The 22,333-nt window shown below is 39.5% G+C and overlaps 1 protein-coding gene and 1 pseudogene across 2 annotated transcripts in view; one reads left to right on the forward strand and one right to left on the reverse strand.

Annotated features, from left to right (window-relative positions):
• ATF6 (activating transcription factor 6) overlaps nt 1–22,333 on the forward strand; it is a 235,030-nt gene that overhangs the window by 158,739 nt on the left and 53,958 nt on the right. The window lies entirely within an intron of this gene.
• Nucleotides 16,409–17,517, reverse strand: LOC142429330 (spermine synthase pseudogene; annotated as a pseudogene).

Consider the following 22,333-nt stretch of genomic DNA (forward strand, 5'->3'; position numbering starts at 1 on the left):
GCCCCAATAAGATGATTTTTAAAAGAAAAAAAGGATTATGTGGTATTTGAAAGTCAAGTAGACAACCCTTCAGAAATATAGGAGTAATGGTTCCCTAAAGGTATGGGAAAGGAATGGGGGAGAGATGGGAAATGGGGAGCTGATAGCAATGATGACTGTAATCTCACTCGATGGGATTGAACGTGGGGTTGAACAACAGAATTGAATGTGATGGATATATTGGATTGTGTCAGAGAAGTTAATTTTAAAAACATGTCCCTTAAATAACTAAGGAGAAACTCAGGCACTTCAGTATCTTCAGGTCCTTATCCATCTGAGGAGTTCTTCTGTACCAGGGACCAACAAACCTTTGAGGCGGAAGAACCGATCCTGTCCCTCACACAATTTAAAAATTATTCGGGAGCCATAAAAATATTTTTACCAATAAAAAAATTCAAAGTAATATTACAAATGAAATTATGATAGTTTCATTTTTAGTTTTCCTTCAGAGCCCCATGCACCTACTGAAAGAGCCTGTTCATGGCTCTTGGGCCAGTTTGCCAACCCTTGTTCTATTCAAGGACCCCTAGTGGCCTAGCCATATATCCATTACCTGTTGGGCTGGATCCACAGTGTCTGTAGTTTGAAACCACTGGCCACTCTGTGGGAGAAAGACTGGGCTTCCTACTTCCATAAACAACTGGAGTCTCAGAAACTCATAGGGGCAATTCTACCCTGCCCTATAGGGTTGTTATGGGTCAGCCTCAACTGCATGGCAGTGAGTTTAGGTTTGTTTGTTTGTTTTGTTCTATACCATCAGCAGGACCATTTGTTTTGGAGCTATTGGAGCATTTGGAGAGAGGCAGACCAGGGCTGGCGAAGTGTAGTACAGTGTTTGCTTCACTTTTGAATATGTCAGTGTAAGGAATACTCTCCTGCCCAGACCCGCATCCCCTAACCTTCACCACCACAGGACTGCTACTGATGCCTGTTGCTGCTGAGGGCCTGTGCAGTCAAGGGGCAAACAGGAGAGTCATTTTCTGTTGGAGAGGATTCCTCAAAGGATCACTTCCCAAAAGTTTATCCTCTATGGCAGCAAGGTTGAATACAGCAGCCGCTGGCCACAAAATGTAGCTAGTCTGAATTGAGACATGCTGGAAGTATAAAGTAGACACTAGATTTTGAAGATGTAGTATGAAAAGGTGAAATACGCTAGTAATTTTTATGTTAAATAAAATTTTGTTAAATAAAATATATTATTAAAATTCCACCTGTTTTAGGCAGATTTCCATAGTGTAGTGGTTATCACATTCGCCTAACACACAAAATTCCACCTTTTTTTTCTTACTCTTTTATCGCAGACGGTCACACAGCCTCATCCTATTTATGGGAGATAATCTTCCAGGACACCCAGATGCTTGAAACTGAAAATAGTACTGGGCTTTCATATACCGTTTTTATTTTACCCTGTAGCTAACAAACCCAACCCAACCAAACTAAACTAAACTCACTGCTGCTGAGTCAATTCCCACTCACAGTGACCCTGTTAGACAGGGTAGAACTTGCCTCTATGGGTTTCCAAGACTGTAACTCCTGACAGCAGTAGAAAACTTCATCTCTCTCATCCTATATCTACATACCTATGACAAATTTTATTGTGCTGAATTTTACATTCAGCCCAGATTCACAATAAGAAGTAATAATAAATGGAACATGTATTAAGTAAGGGTTAATTGACCACAGGGACTACAATACTGCCACATTCTGATAACTGAGACAGCTACTAACCACATAGCATGGAAAAACTGGGCACGGGAATGAATGTGGGGTGGAGCACAGCCATGCAAGATTGCTTCATTTGACTCAGAAAGGTGTGTCATATAAAACAGATGAATTGCTTATTGCTGGAGTTTTTAGTGTCTTCAGGCTGCAGTTGACTGTGGGTGAGTACAGCTCTGGAAAGGAAGCCAGGGCTAGGGGAAGATTCCTGTACTACAGAAATGTTGACTAACATGTGGCTTTCATGTGGTTCACGTGATAGTTCTACCAAACAGCACAGTTCTAGAGCAAAGATTTCCAAGATAACTGGGATGAGCCTTGGAGCTTTAGCCCACATCTCCTCTAGAGGGGGACATGGTATAGACCATTAAATATAGTATATATCTAATAGATTTATCAATTGGTTCATAAAATACAATTCAGTAAAAATCATTCAGAGAGTCTAAATCAGGTGAGCAGCTTAATCATGGAACTTAAAATGCTTTCTAAATATCATTGTTCTTATCCTGGCTTTTGGTGAGATTCCGAATACTAGTATTCTGCGTTGCTCAGGCACCAGGTAACAACTATATATACTTTAGAAACCAAGTAGCTAGTAGGTTTGACATGCTGTTATGAGCAAGTCCATTTTCTACATTTTAACTTTTACTTATCATTTTGCATCGGTATATTGTATATATGAAATGATAAGTATAGATCTATATAAATGTGCCATATCAACATTGTTTGCATGTTCCATTCAGTGACATTAATTTCATTCATCATGTTGTGCCTAATGTTTTATCTGAATGAGAGAATTGTGATGAAAGTTCCTATAAGCAAAGTCAGGCTGTTCTTCAAGGAACCGCAAGTGAATACTCATTTCCCATGGTCCCACTGAATTCTCATAATTCTTCTGTGTGCTGCTTAGTGGATTCTTCTGTGTATTATTATTTTATGTGTCATTTTACTAGAATACATGTTTTTTGAGAACAGTGAAGGGGTTTTATTTGTCCATAGGATGTTTTAGATAAGCAAGTTTAGAAATGTTTTGAATTAAATTGAAATAGACCCAAACTGGATGCAGCAGAAGTAAATTAGATCCTCCTCTTCTTATAAGGCATGGTAACTGGGGCCACTTGCTACAACTGAGTGTTTGTGTAGCTAAGTGTATCCAGGGGTCAGTAACCATGGTGAGGGATCTCTGAAAATTTACAGTTTATACCACGGAAGCTTTACCCTATTTCTGGCTCCTAATTAAACTCCTCTTCCCACCCCCGCCCCCAATATCACAATAATGTAAATGTTTTCAGTACTCTGGGCAATCCTCCCTCCATATTCTCAGTGACTTCATTAAGACTAGTCACCCTGCAACAGCTGCAGCTAGTTATTCCAAACATCTGTACTGAATCCCCCGAGCTTCACAAGCCAATCTGAAAACAATTCTCTTACTCCATTAACAGCATCAATAATTCTCTATTAACCATTTTTCTAACCAAGAGTTAGAGGAAAACAGTCCAGTAGTTCAAAGAGTGAAAAAATCCTGAAACATGCTTTTCAAAAGAGTCTTTGTGGTCATGAGAATAATGCTTTACCTTCCAGATTTCTGTATTTAAAAGCTAAATCATTTCTTAAATACTCAAGCTATTTTCTTATCCTTGTTTAAGTTTTAGGAGTTCTGGTGACATACTGAGTTATTTGTTGGGCTGTGTACCGAAAGGTCAGGCGTTTGAAACCACCAGCCACTCCACAGGAGAAAGATGAGGCTGTCTGTCCTTTTAAGATTTACAGCCTCGGAAACCCTATACGGAGCTGCTGTCATAATGGACTCCCTGGCAGTGGCTTTTTGTTTTATTACCTTTATATTTCACAGTTCACTCTTAGCTCTTCTCTGTGGGGTCCATCCAGAACTGAAGAGCTTTGTCAGACTAAATTGTTGCTGTTCTGTGGAGGAATAATACTCAAGTTTTTCTTATTAAGAAGACAACAACAACCCAACTCACTGCTGTTGAGTCAATTCTGACTCATAGATAATAAACATACCACAAAAGACACCACTTTAGCCATTTTTATGAACCTTATAAGCTGGGGGTTAATATTTTCCATAAGAAGCCAGGACATTGAATATAGTATTTTGCATTTTAACTCCCTATTATTGTATTGTACAAGGAAGCTTCAAAAAATTCCAGGGAAAAAAGGAATGAAAATATAATGGAGTTTATCCAGGAAAATTTTGAAGCTGCCTCATCAGAAGTCTAATTCGTCTGGAAGGATAAAAATGTTACTTTTGATTATAACTTCTGTTCATACATTTGGAATGAAAATAATTTTAAACTTAAATCTTCTGCCTATAATACAGAATATGGTTTATTAATATTTATATTGTAATGTATGAGAGTATTACATGAGCCTGAGTTTTATAAAAAGCATATGTTGTAATGTGAAATTCAGGCATTATTATAGCAATTTGAGAATATTGGCAATAAATGATGTCAGAATAGCTTAATTAAAGTAAGACAATGCAGTTTAGTAAAAGAATATTTCCCCAATTTTAAAGTATTTATGATTTGTTTGCTTCGCAAGTCACACAGAAACAGAAATGTATGCATTAACTGAGACATGCACAGTGTATAGAAGTTTTGTGTAAATTGATCTTCCACAACACGAAATTAAAATATTTAAAAACCAGATTATGAGAATCAATAAATGAAAACTTTGCCAAAATACTGACTACGAGAACAAATCTGGCATGATTGGAAAGGAATATTACTCCTTTTTTCATCCCCATATCTACACTAGAAAACATTTACTTTTAATCAGAAAGGTTTCATTTAGAAGTTCTGTCTAGATATAATACATTTGGGATGCAGCACCACTGTTGTTTCATTACTAAAATGAATTTGAACACTTGAAACCTGTTTCTAAACAAAAAACATGTTTCTACAAGAAGTATATTAACATTGCTTTTTATTAATTGATGTCAGAATACAGTTATTCCTTTAGTTATATTGTTTAGTCTTCCAAATTCCACTAATATCTCAATTTACCTCAAAATTTTAGTTCTTAAAATTTTATAATAATATTTTTATTTAATGATAATTAAATGATGATATTAAGGAGAGACCTTTCTAGGCATTTTAACGATCCTGAAGAGCTAGGACTGGTATTTGCAATTAGAGGATGGTCAGATTGGTGATTGATTGGATGTATCTTCTCAGGTACAGTCTTGATTTCAAGATAGAACAATAACTTCCAGAAGTAATAGTATTTAATTAAACCCTCAATGGTCCATTGATGGGCATCTCCAAAGGATTTATTATTGCCTGTTGGTTTGTTTATACAGCTTCTTTCTCTTCATGTTCAGACACTCGCCATACGTCTTAATACATTTTAACCAATCTTTGAGAATACTTTTGGTTCACACTCTTAAGTAATGTTATGATGGTATTTCGTATAAAATTCCAGGGAAAGAGCTCTTTTGCTTGTTAACCTACATATACTATTCTTATAATAAAACATGTTCCTGCTTGTCATGTATGTGAAATCTGTTAATATACTTGAACATTTTTAAAGGCAGTTGGTGTTGGAGAGCCAGCACATAATTCTTCAATCTCAACATTATTAAAGTGTGCTTTTATTGAGCCATAAGTTGGGTTTATCATTGTGGTTTTGGAGTTACGGATGTTGGTAGAAACCAGCAGCTGTTTTTTGGTTTTCAGATTTTGCCTTAATTTTGGATCATTATAAATAGTAAACTTCTGGAAAATCTAGTTATATCTGCTATACTGTAATTTTAATCTACCATTTTATATTGGAATAATTTTTATTTTCTTTAGAAGTTTTTACTCTGGCAGTTGTCCTCAGATAATCCTTTAATAATGCTTTGATGTTTTTGCTCACAGTGGAGTAATGCATTTGTTTTATCTTTGTGAGCACAGAAAGCCATCTTAACAATTCTGTTCATGAACAAGATGGCGTCCTGGGAGCCATGAAGATAATACAATCCCAGATTTATAGACAATACCCACTATTCATGAGTTGAAGATGAAAAATGTCATATATTGCGCATATTAGCTTACATTTGACCTTTGAATATGTATAATGTACTGGCAAATCAAAAACTATTGCTCTATTAAAGTCTTCAAAGACAAAACAGGAGCGCTAAGGCATGTAAGGTAAACAGTGTTCCCAACATAACCAAAGGGTGTGCCAGTCCAAGGGAGCTTCAGCAAATTCCACAATACATGAAAAAATATGGCATGAATGGAAGGAAAGAATTTGAGTTTATTAGAATTCGGGGAGTTTTATGCAGGAGAATTTGAAGAAGTTGAGGCCATAGTTCCTATTTATCCATCATCCAACTCTTAGTTCAGTGTATAAACTGTAGCAGATAGAGTAAAACTTAGGAAATAGAAAAACCTCAGGGAACTTTTTAAGTATTTTGGATAATTTTATTTTTAAAGCATTTTAAAAAGCAGCCATTTGGCATCTTGGTGTATTTATTGTGTGTATGTGGAAGCATAGGGACGATTAAGGTGAGTTTATTGAATATCTTCACCTCCCTTTATTATTTAACAGTCACTTTCTAGACTAGACACTTTCCTTGAGTTTTTTTTAATAGTTCCTGTTTGCAATGGGCTTCCTGCTCCCCTTCCCCCCCCCCACACACACACTAGTTTTTTCTTGTTCTTTTTTTTAACTTTGTAAAATAGCTTATACTTTAGCTATTGCAGGTTCTCATTCTACATATCTTTTGCGTTCTGTGTCAGTAGGTGATTTTTCATGCTCTTCCATGAATGTCATAGTTCATAACCATTTAGTAACTCTAAAGAGCATACCTGTAACCATATGAGGAGTCCCTGGACAGGGCAGATGGTTAAGCTGTCAATGACTAGCGAAAGGTTAGGAGTTCCAACCCACCCAAAGGCACCTCTGAAGACTGGCCTGGCAAGGTGCTTTGGAAAGCCTTGGAAAGACTGGGAAGCGGTCCTACTCTGAGCACACAAGGTCCACTTGGATTGGGAATCAGCTTGGCAGTGACTAACTTGACCACGTTGGTCAAAGCCTCCCATCTAGCCAGAGCCTTGTTTATGACGAGCTCTCCCATGGAGAACGCTGTTTAATGTGCTCAGGCATTCCTGTGCAGGATCTGCTTTTCTGAGGGGATTTCCAAAAGTTTGTGGGGAAATTTCATTATCTTTCAAAACCATTTTTTTCTGTGAACTTTTTGAAGCCCCCTCATATATTTTTCCAAGACTTCATTGTTAATCACTTACTCATATTAACACTGTGTAGGTCTCACATTGGAGAGTGAACTCTATCCTGACGGCGATTCTTCTTACATTGCTTTGAGGATTTTCCTTAGGGAACCGTTGGGGAGTCCCTTACCCTGATGGCTGCTGTTTCTTGGGCATCTGTTCAGCAGCTGGGCCCTGTGGAAGAACGTACGTCGTTTCCAGTATGTGCGATTTCTGCCAGTTGCGGTCCTCACATTACTACTGCGATGAGGGCCATATTTCCCAGTTGGATAGTCTAAGCCTTTTCCTTTTATCCTAGTTCATGTGCACCCACCGCCCCAAAGCTAAGGAAAGCTGTGGAAAATGCATTTGCCGAGACGTAATTTAAGCCTCTTGAAACGAGTGTGCTTCACGGTCTCTTGACTAAAGACCCTCTTTAATGAACTTCCATTTCTTGACCAAAAATTTTATACCCATTCTAGGCATATGGATAGAAAAATTTCAAACTTCTTACCTCATGAAAATAATTTTTGTATAGATCACCGATAAATTTGTTTGATTCCTATTGTCTCATTATACTAAGAATGAGCGGCAATGTTTTGATAAAATTACAATGTCCTGAAGAAAGAAGACCTTGAATTGTGAAGCAGATTGTAGAGGCTTAAAAAGAGATTGCAGAAGCAGGTGAGTGGATAGCAGCGGTGCTGACGAAGTAGCTACGGCCTGGCCATAGCAACGGGCATTCATTTTATGGAGGCACGTCATGGCTGGGTTGTTAGAAAATAGCAATCTGAAATGAAATGATGATTCATCAGGACAATTGAGTATTCCTTGTAAAATGCTTAGCTAAGGATTTCTCACAGTGTCACTGTAAATAAAACCCCTACCCCTTATGCATATTACAGTTGTAAATGAATTTTTTTTGCTTTAAAGTAAATAAAGTGATCAGTATAGCATAAATGTCAATTAGCTATATGATATTAAACACCATTGTTGGGCGAGAAGTTTTTTGTGTGTGTTTTTTTAATTAAAGGAACTATCCATGTTAAAATATTGAGTACCCTTAGTATGAGATCCTGTGAATTAAAAATGGAGTTTTCCCTTGTAGTCAGTCAGTGATTCTTCATTCTACTTTGATCTTGGGATGCTCCCTTTATCAGGAAAAATTGTCTATATCACATTGTCATCAAATTGATTCCAATATATAAAGTCCTTATAGGACAGAGTAGACTTGCCTAGGGAGTTTTCAAGGCTGTAGATCTTTTTGGAAGCAGACTGCCATATCTTTCTCCTACAGAAAGGCCGCTAGGTTTGAACTGCCACCATTTTGGTTACCATCCAAGCTATTGTACCACTAGGGTGAGCATGGAGGTATGCTCCCGCTCTCCCGCTCTCCCCCTCTCTTGCCACAACCCCACCACCCCCACCCCCACACCACCACCACCACACACACACCCCTATGTATGTAGAATGTCTCATACACTATCAGGATTCTACCATTGAGAATCCACCCTGAAAGAGTGCAGGTCAGTAGAAACAGACATATCAACATAAACTATGATATGTTTGACATAAACTATAAAGCGTTTTACAGTGATGAGTATGAGAGACGATGGGAACATGAACGAGAAGCAATTGATTTTGCACATGTCTAGATAGTAGAGAGAGAATGAAAAGTGGTTGGTTGTGAACTGGCTACGGAAAGCTTAGACTAGAGCTGCCATTTTCACCAGCCCTTAAACATTGACTTTAAGAATGAAAAATGGGGCCAAACCAATGATGGCAATGAGGCACAGAAACTGGATCACTTGTAAGAGTGTAAAATGGTACAGCCACTTTGGATAATAGTGTGGAAACTCAGTCGACATTAGATAACAAAAGCAAAAGGAAAAGGGAAAAACAGCAGTGGGAAGATAGGACGTTTTCAAAAGTAAGAACGTGCGTGCTTAGAGGGCTTCCTCAAGAGAAAAAACAACCCTGTAAGGCTTTGATCAGACAAAGTACTTCTCTCAGACCATCTTGCAACTCAGCAACAGAGAGCCCATTTTTAAAATGAACAAGAGATTTGAATAGGCATTTCCCAAAGGAGGTACCAGATATACTCGTGAATAAGCCAAGATTTTCAGCACACTTTTAATGCAGTTTTTGTGGTAAAATGAGGCGCCTCAGTTGATATTTAGGTTGGCTTATCCTGGAGGATATACGGTCTGTTGTTGTTAGTGCCACGGGTCCAGTTCCAATTCCGCAGCTCCACACACAGAAAGAGACTGGATGCCTGGGCTGGGCTGGTCTCAAGTTGTTGCTATGTTGGGGGCCCATTGTTGCAGGCACGATGTCAGTCCATCTCCTTGAGGGTGACCAGTAGCATATGAAAAGATACTTAACAATAATTAGTCATCAGCAGAAATTAAAACTGAGCAATGTTATCTTTTTCTCTCAATTTATTTGAAGCAATGATAATAAACTCAGTAAATTTTAAAAGAAGTAATATTTTCATTGAAAACTGTATCTTCTCCAAAGCAGAAAAAAAATGTTTTTTTGAGAGCAGAGAGCCATTATTTTGTTGTTTCACAGTTTTATAACTCTCAAATGTCAGGTTTCACGGAAGATAGAACACATAGGACTCTCACGTGTTTTGCATTCAATCTGTTGCGATCTGTTGTATTGGTTGTGACATGTGTGAAGAAAATTCATCTTTTAAACAGTTGCATCCTTGGAAACTGGAGGAATATTTTAATGACTCTTTCAGATAATTGTGAATATTCTTTTTTGCTACTGTGTCAGAACTCACCAAATGATAGTTTCTTAAAAGATTAGTTCTCGTCTTACCAATGAAATTTTATGGTCAAACATTGAATGAAGTCTTGCACTGTGCTAATTAGATTTGTACCACATACATGGTTTTATAGCATCCTATCCTACACTTGAAAAATACTAGTTCACTGAATTAGGTAGATGACCGACATATAACACATTTTATTATGCAATATCTAAAAAGACTCAGTTCATTGATATCACCACCAGTCAGTTCAGGAAAACAAGCTTCTGGTGGATCTGAGTTTTGAAAATTCCATTTGTTCTCTTTGAAGTGATTGTGTTTATATGTTTTTGAAAAAACGTCTTCCAGATATGCAAGGATCAATAACTTGTCAATAGTTTTTTTAATTATAAGTGGTATTCCATTAAAACTTGTCAATACTTTTTTCAATTATAAGTTGTAGTCCATTAAAAATGGCTACTTTATCTCAAAACTAAGTTACTTTAGTGTTTTTTTTTCATAAGATCATCATACTTTATTGTGCAACATTTTTAAACACACTTTCTACTTCATGACAGAGTATTAATAAAAACTGTTAGGTTTCACTGCGTCATCAGGAATTTTATTATGTGAAACTGACTTTAAATTACTTTTATTCATCCATTTTACTGTGAATGCGTGACAATAAAGAGCACAGTGACCTGGGACCGTTTGGTGCCCATTACCTGGATTTATGCCAAGGCCCAGCTCTTTAACTTGATTTTTCACCTCCATTGCAAACGTCAAAACCACAAGCCAGGGCAAATAATGTCTTAATGTTAGTAGGAAAAGAGTTTCATCTCACAGACCTACTGAAAGGGTGTGGGGAAACCCTTTCTTCAGAATTCACTCTATTGCAGTGAGGTGTTTTGGGGGAAAGGTTACTTTCCCCCAGGTAAAGAGCTTGTTAAAAATGCTATTGTAGTAGCTCTCTTGTAGCTAAGTTAGATTATGAATCGTTTGGATACTTACTATGCTGAAGACTGCAAGGGGAAGTAGGTAATTCAGGAATGAACAAAAGCTGTTTAAAATATCTGCCAAAAGGTTGATCCTAAGAGTAAGGTAGAAAGACCACAGCGGAGACAGGAGATGCATGTATTTGGAGAAGCTGTGTTGTGTGGGGCTTAACTAGGGTGGCCAAGAAAGGCCTCCCTGAGAAAGTGATCCTTGAGTGAAGGCTTGAAGGAGATGAGGGCATTTGCTGTCCACATATTTGTAGAAAGAGGATTCTGGAGGGAAGAGAAAGTGCAAAAGACCTGACGCAAGAAGATGCTTATGTATGTGGAGAGCCAGAAAGGAGGCTGCTATAGCCGGAACAGAATAAGCACAGGGAAGAGCCAGAGGCAGTTCACACCAACCATACTGGCCACTGAAATGATTTTCACTTTAACTTTGAGGTGGGAAAATATTGGAGCCTCTTTAAAGGATCTGTTACTATGCTGGGGAAAAGGGCAGCCAGGAGTAGACTAGTTAGAAAAATATTGTAATCATGCAATAGTGATTTGAGCTGTTTGTTGGAATCTGCATACATATGGAAGTAGAATTGATAGGTCTTACTGATGGATTAGATGTAGAGTAAGAAAGAATTCTCTATGAACCTTTGTCAAAGGAAGAAAGCCTCTGACAACCAAATGGTCAGTAGGCACAATTGTACGACAACAATACATACAGATTATAGTAAGGTCATAGAGAATAGGATAGGAGAGAGAGTACAGCAAAGGAGTCAGACACATTTTATGGTAGCAAGCTCACCTCAGCCCCTCTTGATGTCCATTTGGAGGTGGGAGAAGAGTGAGAATCTTTACTACCCTGGGACATTTATAGGTAGCCATTAGACATGTATATTCAGTAGTTACATACGTCACAAGGTGGGTGGTATCTACATTTGGTCCCAGAGCTCACAGGTGGGGAAACCTAATACCTGCATTGGGGGAAGGAATGAGGGGGGCTGGGTGACTCAGAGGGGGAGAGAACAAAAGGATAATGTCTGCCTCTGTAGGGAGATAAAATCAACACAGCTGTTAGGGGAGAATCTGTGGAAATGATGTTTAAAGCAGGATAATGTACTTGGACTTTAACTTACCAAAGTGGTGGCTTTCCTGCCCTGGAATACTAGCTCTCCAGATTCCTTCTGTTATAAGTCAGGGAATAGAGTCCTTATCATATGTCCCTCAGTGCTGGTTTCCCACAATCCTTGACTTGAGCAACTGAGAAGAATGGAATTGCCACTGAGATGGGAAAAACTGTGAGAGAAGCAATTCTGAAGACTATAACAGGAACTTAGTTTTAGATATCTTAAGTTAGAGGTGTCCAAGTAAATAGTTTGAGTATGCAATTGGGTGTGGGAGCCATGATCCAGGGAATAATGTGGGCTAGACACAGAAATTGGGAGTTATCAGTATAATACATAATATTAAGAACCTAAGACTGAGTATGATTATACCACAGAGTGGGTAGAGATATTAAAGAGGAGCTAGTGTGGACTTAAGCTCAAGAATGAAAAGGGGGAATGTTTATTGTTTGCGGGTAAGATAGAGGCAGGAATCCAAAATCACTCCAGGTTTCTATTTGGGTAAGTAGAAATTGGTGATGTTAACAGAAAGGGGAAACTTAGGAGAAAGATCAATTGGAGTTTAAGGACCTGTAGAATATTCTGGTGGAGGTGTTTATTAAGTAGTTGTAATATGTGTCTTGAGTTACAGTTTGCATAGTTTGAGGAGGCACATATTTCAAGCCATGGGATTAGATAAGAATGCCAAAAGAAGATATGGCACGAAATAAGATGGGACCCTACAAATATTTCATGTGGGGTGTGAGTGGAAAAGAAGGCCTTGGGGTTAGCAGGGGGCATTATTTCTAGGGGAAGGGGAACTACATGTTTGGAGAAGAGGGTATGTATGAAATATCAGAGAGAGAAGGGACAAGCACCGGAAACAAGTAATTTGACCATTAGAATATAATATTTTTGAAAGCAATTTCAGTAAAATGGTGACATCAATTTTCATTTCTGTGGGGATGAAATGGGAGACGAAGAATTTCATTAATTTGGATTCCATCTGTTGAATTTGTTTACCTAAGCTAACAGCAGGTCAAACCCACAAGCTGCTCTGCCTAAGAAAGACGAGACTGTCTTTTCCCTCAAAGATGTATAGTCTCAGGAACCTGATAGCATAGTTCTACTCTAGCCATAGGGTTGCCATGAGGTAGAATGGACTTGATGACAGTTGAGTTTGTGGTTGACTTTGGTTGGGCTTACGTTCCATGTTAGGTCATCATGAGTAGAACCTGATTTGATGGGAACTAGCAACAACCTATGATAAAGTTAAGGCCCCAATCAATCTCATTAGGAGTGAAGTTTGGGGACGTTATCAAGTCAGACATTGTGTGTCAGAAATGAAATTCCAGGACTATGCCAGTTACAATTATTTGTTGTAAACAATAGAAAGTTACTCTAATTGATGCAGGAAAGGAATTTATAGGAAGGTTTATGGACTCCACTGGAGGCCAGAGACTCACACTGGCTGGAAACAAAGGCAGCTACACTGCAAAGAACTTAGCTGTCAGCTCAGAAAATCCGAAGACATACCACACCGGTAGACACCTCCACTTCTGCCGGCAAACCTCCCTGTCACTGCTGTGAATAATACAGATTTCTCTGAATGTTTATTCACTAATGCCAAATGGAACGTGTAATTGGCTAAGATTTGGCCATATACCTGTGCCCCCATTGCTAGAAGAGGAAGAGAAGTTATGTCCCCCCACTATGGTCAAACTTACGGAGTTGGAGATATTTCCTCCACAGAAGTTCATTGAATAGTGAGACCTCCAAGTAAACAAGATATTTGAATGCTGGCTAGCCCAAACCAACAATTGGAATATTTCCCCATGTTCTCTCCACACCCTGCCACAGTACTTAACTGCATATGTGGCATTTGAGACCATTCTTGCATAAATTTGTCTAGCTCTTACATAGCCTTTCATCTAGAACTTAAAAAAAAAGATTTCTTACCCTCAACTGAACATTTTCCCCAACAACAATAGCAACAAATCTTATCTATTTAAATTTTTCTGGAAGGATTTCCTCATATTTCAATTCTCAGAATTGTCTCGCCACTCACTCTTATAGTACGAAGCAAACTTACCCTTTCCTTTTATTGGTTCCAATTTGCTGTGACTGCAGACCCTCTCCCCATGCTCTGGTGGTTTGTTTTGGTAGCATATCTGTAGGGTGTAATTTAATCTTCAGGAAATTCTCTTCCTACCAGTAGTCCAGAGTACAGAGGATTTTCTAAAATGAAACATCTTGTAAATATTATGTCTAACAAGCTCTCATATGGCTGCATTCTTTATGCATTTACTCTTTGATCTTTCCCCCTACTTAATAAGACGTTTTGGGGGATGACCACACAGTTGCCACTCAGCAAATGATAATTGATAACAAGTTTCAGGGTTCCTAATTATTTCCCTACACTACACACTGCCCATTTTTGGAAAAGTTCTCTTCTATAGCTGACATTTTGAACTTTGATTAGCTCAAGTGACTGAATGAAGTAACATGCCATAAATACAAGACCAGTGTGAGAGTTAGGGTTTTGTGTGCCATCTGATGGCACCTGGTGTTTAGCCTGTCAATCAGGTTGCAGCTTGATGACCTCCTTTGGAGATGTGACCAATGTAAATGACTTTCTGGAGGCCAGCCCTGCCCTTCTCTGACTTCACCTTCCTGTTGACGAGCCACACAGACCTGCATAAACCCTGGTCAGCCACTGCCACTGGTTCTACACAACTTTGCACACTTCCTGTATTCTGCATCACTGCATGTGGCTACATGAGTCCGCAGAGGGACTTATGGGCTAATATTAGCCTTATGGACTTGACCTGGACTGGGCTGGGATGTTGGCTCGATGTATACTTCTTGATATAAAGCCTTCTCTGACACATGTATGAGTGCCACTGGCTTAACCCAGCAAGACTTTGCAGTCTTTCTACCTACCACACCATGTAGCCAGCATTTTGTAGACACCCTCTCCGGGGAAAACTGCCCTGACCTAGTTTAGAAACACTTTCTCTGAGACTCTGTAAGAGAGAAGAATGATTCGCCTTATTCTTGGAAAAGTCAGTACAAGAAACCATTTTGATGAAGAATCTTGAAATTAATTCTGATTGTTTTAAAAGATAGGCATAGTGCTATTGGGGTTGAACTTTATGAAATCGCAGTCCTTGTGTGTGGTTCAGCCTAACAACTTGAATTCAATTTGAGTGAATGAAAGAGGAAGCCAAGGTCAGTTGATCAGGCTTGGGGGCTCCCTGCAGTGCTCAATATGAAAGCCACTTCTTCACACAACACTTGAGCTTTGTCTTATTAGGATTTTAAGTTCATTCTTCCCTCTGGTGACCTCTCCAATTTTATCAGGTTTGAATTAAGTGTTGAAATTTTCATCTTGTCAAACTGCAAACCTTGGCTCCTGCTTGGGCCATCTGTTGTGGGCTAATAGTTTTGATTTATTCTTACTCTGGCTGACATTCACACTAATGATGCAGATGCAAACTTTACATTTCCTTTTATTGGTCTTAGTTTTATTGCATACAGCAGGGACACAAATACTGCATTCACATTAACTATTTAGGTTAACGGGTTCTAGCTTGGGGATGAGTAATGCACTTTGCTTATGTTTTTACAATGATGGGAAGCCCTACATCATAGATATTTTAGTAGACCTTTAAAATGATTACATTCTGCTCAACTCAATTTTATTACCTCAATTTTTATTTTCTGCAATTTGTATTTTTAGGATATGTCAGTATGTATAAATGTCTGTATATTTTAATGATTTCAAATTTCCCAATTTTCTTTACCTTTTTGGGGGTAACTTTAATGGGAGCATTGCTATTCATTTTATTTAACTCTCTTTTATAAGGACCAAATCTTTTTTTTTTAAACATTTTATTAGGGGCTCATACAACTCTTATCACAATCCATACATATACATACAACAATTGTATAAAGCACATCTGTACATTCTTTGCCCTAATCATTTTCTTTTTTTACATTTTATTAGGGGTTCATACAACTCTTATCACAATCCATACAGATACATACATCAATTGTATAAAGCACATTCACACATTCCCTGCCCCAACATTTTTCAAAGCATTTGCTCTCCACTTAAGTCCTTTGCATCAGGTCCTCTTTTTTTTTCCCCTCCCTCCCTGCTCCCCCCTCCCTCATGTGCCCTTGGTAATTTATACATTGTTATTTTGTCATATCTTGCCCTATCTGGAGTCTCCCTTCTCCCCCTTTTCTGCCGTCCATCTCCCAGGGACCAAATCTTATAATAGCTAAGTCAATTTTTTTTTTTTAAAGAACTGCCCTTAGGAACAAAGTAATGATCCTCATTCCTCCAAACATTCAAATTGAAGATCTACCAAAATTAAAATAAAATGGAGCGGATGGGGTGGGGGATAAACAAAAATCACATTCTTAGGGTTCAGTGCATGTAGCATTTTTGATTGTGCTGCTAGATCATCCTTAAGCTGACTTAAAAAAAAAAGACCACCCTAGTGCATCAAAATATACATTTTCCATTTGCTTTTAAAATTTTAAAAACCTTACGGAATTCACAATCAGTTGCCCAACTCATTCGGAGGCCATCCAGCGTGTGGAGGTCACACATGATAGATGAGTCGTCTTCCACACAGTATAAAATACCCACAGTTCCAAGTACAAAGGGACACCGATGATCTCCGTGGAGAATCCCACAGGACAATAGAGGCGCCCAAGCTGTTCTTCATAGAGCGTCAGGGCTTCCGTCAAATTAACACAGTTCCCCTGTGTAAAGGATTTCCCATCTTGTTTCATTGCTGTCATCGAAAGGTCAAGAATCAGTCTGAGAAACTCCCAGGAGGACTCTTCCTCTGGGGACGTGGAGATAGGAACAGCCGTCAAATCATTAATCACATAATCAAACATTCTCCCTTCTTTGGCGTACCTCTTCAGGACGGAAATGCAGTCTGCTATCGGAACCTGATAGCAGTCTCCTTGAAGATGGTCTAAGACCTCGCCACACATTGTTCACATGTATTTCCTACACCCATCAATCACCAGTTGGTCAGTCTCTACCGTCGTGACCACCTGTGGTTTCAGTTTCACTATTTCGCATAGTACGCCCCCCATCTCCACCGCCCAGAATCAGGACATCTTTGCCACTGCCCCAATGGCCCGGGTGTACGCCAAGCCACTCTATGCCAAGTTGACATCTCCGCCAAGGATGAGAATATTTCCGCATTGCCTCGAGTGTAGAATTTTAATGTTCTGATAAGGTGACTCCTCATCATACACCACGTCGTTGATGTCATGCTCCACCAGGCATGGGCCAATACCTGTCGACGGCTCCTCCTCAAGCGATGGGTGGTAATCGCTTCACCTTCGTGGTGCTTTGCTGATTCAGTTCTTTCACTCGTTCATCTGTTTTGTTCAGAAGACTGTCAAGTTCTTTGTTGCCTTATGCATCGCCGTCGTAACGCTGAATGTCCAGCAACACCAATCCGTGGGGGTAAATTCTCAAATTGGCAAAGCTGCCGTTTTTTGTTGGTGTAGGTTGCTAAGTAGCCATGGTCTTGCCAGATGTGCACCGACTCGGTCATTCCCTGTTCCTGGAAAATGGACTGCAGGCCTTTGAGAATGGTTTCGCTATCGGCTTTGGCGCCGAGCGTGAGGTCCAGGGTGCTGTGTCCTGCTGCTGCCATGGTGCAGCGGACAGAGCCCTGGGCCTTGCTTGCCAGCTGCAGCGAGAGGCCCTGGATGAGGGGGCAGGGCTGCCAGGAGGGCGGGGCGAGAGGCGGGGCCAGGCACCAGCAGCAAAGCTGGAGCGCCTGCTACCCAGGGTGCATCACCTATGGCCATGCGCCACTCCAGCCCTCTCTAGGCTCCTTTCTTTACCTTTTAATAATATAGCTAGGTTTGCTTTTTGATGAAAACATTCGTATCACTACCAGAAAACAATATGAATTGTGAATGCTGTGGATTTAGATAACTAACTTTGATAGGCTATTTCTAAGTGCTGCATCGGCCCGCTTACTTTGGGTTAGAAGCCCCTCCCCCTTTTTTAATATCGTTTTATTAAGGGCTCATACAACTCTTATCACAATCCATACATACATCAATTGTGTAAAGCACATTTGTACATTCATTGCCCTCATCATTCTCAGAATATTTGCTCTCCACTGAAGCCTTGCATCAGCTCCTCATTTTTACCCTCCTTCCCTCCCTCCCCATTCCACCCTCCCTCACGAACCCTTGATAATTTATAAATTATTATATTATCATATCTTGCCCTACCCGACGTCTCCCTTCACCTACTTTTCTGTTGTCCGTTCCCCAGGGAGGAGGTTACATGTAGATCCTTGTAATTGGTTCCCCCCTTTCCACTCCACCCTCCCAGTATCGCCACTCCCACCACTGGTCCTGAAGGGATCATCCACCCTGGATTCCCTGTGTTTCCAGTTCCTATCTTAGGAACTAGAGGAAAGTTGTAGTTTTATTGTTGCTACATTGCATCCTGACCGACTGATCTCCTCCCCGAAACCCTTCTGTACTGGGGTGTCCAGTGACCTACAAATGGGCTTTGGGTCTCCACTCCGCACTTCCCCCCTTATTCACAATGATAAGATTTTTTGTTCTGATGCTGCCTGATACCTGATCCCTCTGACACCTCGTGATCGCACAGGCTGGTGTGCTTCTTCCATGTGGGCTTTGTTGCTTCTGAGCTAGATGGCTGCTTGTTTACCTTCAAGCCTTTAAGACCCCAGACACTATCTCTTTTGATAGCTGGACACCATCAGCTTTGTTTGTCACATTTGCTTATGCACCTATTTGTCTTCAGCAATCGTATCAGGGAGGTGAGTACACAGTGGTATGATTTTTTGTTCTTTGATGCCTGATAACCGATCCCTTCAGCACCTTGTAATCACACAGGCTGGTGTGCTTCTTCCATGTGGGCTTTGTTGCTTCTGAGCTAGACGGCCTCTTGTTCACCCACTTTGTCTTCCGTGATTGTGTCGGGAGGATGAGCATCATAGAATGCCAAATTAATAGAAAAAAGTATTCTTGCATTGAGGGAGTACTTGAGTGGAGGCCAAATGTACTTCTGCTACCATAATACTAAACTTATAAATATGGGCACATAGATCTATTTTCCACCCTCATGTATAAATATGTTTATATTTGCCCTGGTGGTGCCAGGGTGGTTACAAGTCAGGCTGTTAAGCACAAGGCCCACTTACTTTTAAGGTCTGATGAGATCTTCTGTTTGTCTGGCAGCTTGAAGAGTGGTTGGTTAGTAGATGAGTTAGAGCCACAGTAGAAACAACAGCTCTTTGGGATATTCCTGTCCCACATGGAGAAAAGGTAACACAAAGCCACTTCTGAGATCAGGATAGATTCTATTTTAAAATTTTGGCTCTCATTTTGACCATTTTCTATATTAGAAAATCACCCCCATCTCTGGAATCCAGTAGACATGGGTCAAATATGAAATAGTAAACAACCATTGTGGTTAATATGATTCTGATATGCTGACTGATAGAGGCCCATGTGAATCCAGGTGGAAGCTGTTACATGCACTCATGTTGTAGGCTGTGTTCATTCATCAGTGGACCAGCATCGGGCATTCAGTATAGCCTGCTTGATCAAAGACAGGAGGCTCTGACACTAAGACAGTTTATAAACACAGCAGAAGCCATTTTATCCAGTACAACTGGGATGAGCAGATGAGCTATTAATTAATATGACTGGGAATCATTTATTTTATTTTTAACCTTAATGCTTTTTAAAATTATATAAATATGTATCCATTTGTTAGTTTTTTATATAGGGCAATACTTTCTTGCCACTGTTTATTTATTATCTCTAAGGATATAAATAATTTTTGTTCTTGTTTTTTTAAAAACTTGATTGTGAATTAGGTGGAGGGTCAGGTCCACTATTTAGTTCCATGTTGCCTTTTGAATATACATTATGATTATAATGCATCAAACACAATTTTCATTATAAGCTACCCCCTTTCTACACACACACACACACACACACACACACACACACACACGGCCATCAAGTCCCTTTGGGCTCAGTGACCATGTACGTGATTTCCGATGAGGGAGCAGACAGTCTCATCTTGATTCTCAACATTGTGGTTAGTGGCCCCAGGACTCTATTTTTATCAGCTATGGTTACTTTAAACTAGAATAAGAACTGAACGATATTTTCTAAGCAATCTCTGTGCATGCTGTTATTTTTTTCCCTCCCTGTCTTTTACAGTTGTGCAGTCTGAGAGAAAAAAAATCAACCTATTTTATCAAGTTACTCTGATTTCACGCTGTTTTATCAGCTTACACACAATTTTGTTAAATTTATGGTTATACAAATATAATTAGCAAAAGTCATTTTATGAAAAGCAAAAACAAATGCAACTGATTATAAATATTTAGTGTGCTAAGGGTATCAGTGAATAACTTTCCCAGGGTAAAGTGAGTCATCCAATCTAATAAATCAGTTAAAATAGAGATCACTTAAGCAAGTGCTATTGTATACCGGTGTGTCGGACTTAACAATTGACAGCATTCAGTATGACCTTAATGTTATTGTGAAGCATGCCTGAACCTGCCAAACACTTTCACTTTCTTACAAAGGGAAGAAATAGTTAACTTTGGGTGCTACTTTGTATACTGATATCATGCTAGATTTTTCTTTTTTTTTTTTTTTCCAGTAACTAAGTGGCCTGGAAAACAGTACTGTGAGAACTGTATGAAAATCACATATTTTCTCATGCACAGTCTTGCACAACATTGAGAAACTGTTGCTTTATTCTCACAGAGAAATGTTTCTGTGTTTCCCTAACTTCTTGTGGGAATACGAATAACAGAGTGTTGATTATACTATTTATCCACCTAGTTTCACCCCTGAAAATATCCCATGGCATCTGAGGTCTATCTAGGCTTTTCTGCAGTCCAATCAAAGAGGTTGAGAAATGAGTGATTTTGTTCTGAATGACAGTGTCAAATATATGTTTCTCTATGGGCACATCCTTCTTCAGTTTTTTTCCATTTTTATTTTTAAGTGTTTGTTGGAGTTGGATTACTTTAACTGACTTAATTGGAAGGAAAGAACTCTGCTCTGAGTCATCACAGTGCTCCTCTGCCTCTCGGGGACTGATTTTCCTCTACTGATTTTCATTAATATGTACTGAAGGAAAAGGAGGACCGAGAGGCTCAGAAACATGCATTGTTTCATGATGCTGAAAAAATAGTCACGCCATCTTTGGTTAATTTAACCATTGACTTAGTGTAGTACTGTTTGGATTACTTATGCCAAAACTTGTAATTAGCTGTAGTTATAAGTGACAGAATATTGGAGGTGTTTGTGCTGTAGACACATTAGGATGGTCTCTCATGTAGAAGTTCTAGGGATCTTATGAAAGCTCTTAGCTCCTCATGCTGGTCATGCCATAACCCTCAATGTCAGGCTTCCACATCATGGTCTGAGATGGCCACTCCAGCTCCAGCAGACATATCTGTATTCTAGGTAGCAGGAAGAAGAGGGGTGCCTTCCATCACCGCCACCTTCAAGACGCTGCATGCACCACTTCCCCATACAGCTCACTGAGCAGAACTTACTCTCATGTATGGCCTCGCCTGGTTGCAAATGAAGCTAGGGGACATAGCCTTTATTCTGGTGGACTTTGTGCACAACGACATGTGAGAGGCCCTCTGTCTAGCCTCGTGTTACAGGACAGCAGATATCGGAGGCAGATGGCTTATTTCTGCCATAAAGGACATTATTTCTCCAATAAATAAAAAAAACTGGATTTTTATTCTTTAAATGGAAGTGTCTTCTGCAACATAGTGCTGAATTCACGGGAGGGCGCCGTGTTCAGCAACTGGCTTTTAAATGAAATGTTCTGACTTCCAAGACTTGATGGCAGTGAGGGTGGTTTTGGCTTGGTTGCAAAAGGAACTGCTTTGCCTGAAATTTAATGAAGATATAAAATAGGAGACCTTATATGCAGAAAACCATGTTTTAAAACATGTTATTTAGTATGGCGTCTTGACCTCAGCAGGAAACTGATTTACGTCTGAGCCTGACTTAACCCAGAACCAGCAGGACTCAAGTCTGTTTATTTTTACAGTGGCCTTAATTTGGGGCTTGCAAGATTTGTTTGGTTGGTTTTTGCAATCAATTTTAGGTGCCTTAAAGCAATATTTTAATTGTAGGAGTTAAGTCTTGAGTGTGCTATATCGAACAAAATATCTCAGTAATGTGTAAACTTTGTTTCTAACAATGCATGCTTCCCCCTCTGCATACCCTCACCCCCCCCCCCCGAAAAACCCCAACTCTGTTGTGCTACAGTACAGGAACCCTAGCAGAACAATTTCCCTCATCCTCCTTCTCTATTTTAAAATTAGCACCTTCTCTTGGAGATGTTGCCTTGAATTAGACCAAGAGAAATTACTGGAATGTTCTATATACCGTTCTACTCATGTACATAAATTTGTTTGATTTCCACAT

This window comes from Tenrec ecaudatus, chromosome 1 (assembly GCF_050624435.1).
Source record: "Tenrec ecaudatus isolate mTenEca1 chromosome 1, mTenEca1.hap1, whole genome shotgun sequence".
NCBI classification, from domain to species: domain Eukaryota; kingdom Metazoa; phylum Chordata; class Mammalia; order Afrosoricida; family Tenrecidae; genus Tenrec; species Tenrec ecaudatus.